Source organism: Colobus angolensis, unplaced genomic scaffold (genome assembly GCF_000951035.1).
Source record: "Colobus angolensis palliatus isolate OR3802 unplaced genomic scaffold, Cang.pa_1.0 Scaffold27, whole genome shotgun sequence".
Taxonomy (NCBI): domain Eukaryota; kingdom Metazoa; phylum Chordata; class Mammalia; order Primates; family Cercopithecidae; genus Colobus; species Colobus angolensis.
This window is the reverse complement of record NW_012115932.1, coordinates 12,435,085-12,436,109: the sequence shown is the minus strand read 5'-3', so window position 1 is coordinate 12,436,109 and position 1,025 is coordinate 12,435,085.

Here is a 1,025-nt window from a genome sequence, read left to right as displayed (position 1 = left end):
CGCATCCCGGAGCCGCCCCTTGACGCAGCGGCTCTGGCGCGATTGCATCACACCCGTCCCCGCGACCCTGCGGCCCGGAAGCCCCGCTTCCCAGCCTGCATGCAGACGCAGCCTGCTCCTCTTCGCTCACCCTGCCCCTTCCCCATCTCCCGCCTTCCCAGGGACCCCTGGCACTTCCCTGGGCCACAGGGACGGGGGCATCTCTGCGGCAGGAGAGGGGGAGGTAAGCATCAGCGTAGGTCCTTGATCAGCAAGTAAGTGTTGATTCTTCAGTGTGAATGGGGATATACAGAGAGCCAAAATGTCACATTCATCCTCGAAGTCTAGTCTATGCTTCAAAATCACACTCAATCTGCAGCATTTTCTGGAGGAAAAAGAGAGAGAGAGAGAGAAAGAAAAGAATAATTGGGCAGCACTAAGGGCAGCAATAATGAGAGGAAAAGAAAAGAACAGAAGGAAAATAAAAGAATAACTGGGCACCACCAGTGGCCCTAAGGCCGCAACGCAGAAGCGTTAGTGTTTGGTCAGCACCAGGGACAGCGACAGCAGTTGGGGCCGTTTTGGCTACTGCTGGGGGCTTTGGGGCCCGCCCACACAAAAGCTGGGAAAAGCAGGATAGGGGGTGAAACAACTGGCCAGCCTCCCGTTAGTTGAAGTAAGTGTCTACTCCAGAGAGAGAGAGAGACAACGCGCACCTGAATTGCTGAGCATGTACGGAATACCTGGTATGTGCAATATGACTTTCGTTCCATGCTGGACCACAGCTCTTCCCATCTCATACTCATGGACGGCAATGCCAAGTCTGGTTTTCCCTGAGGACTGGAGTGTCTCCTTAATGGGGACCAGAATTTTATACACTGGAATGTGAACAAGAGATCAGTGAGCGAAATGTATGATTCCTGATACTCTACTTAGAGGTTTCCACTTTTGCTGTAAGTCGAATATTTCCAAAATGATGAACTACACTTGGTGTCCTGTGAGGGTTAATTTTATTTGTCAACTTTACTGGGCCATGGGGTGCCCAG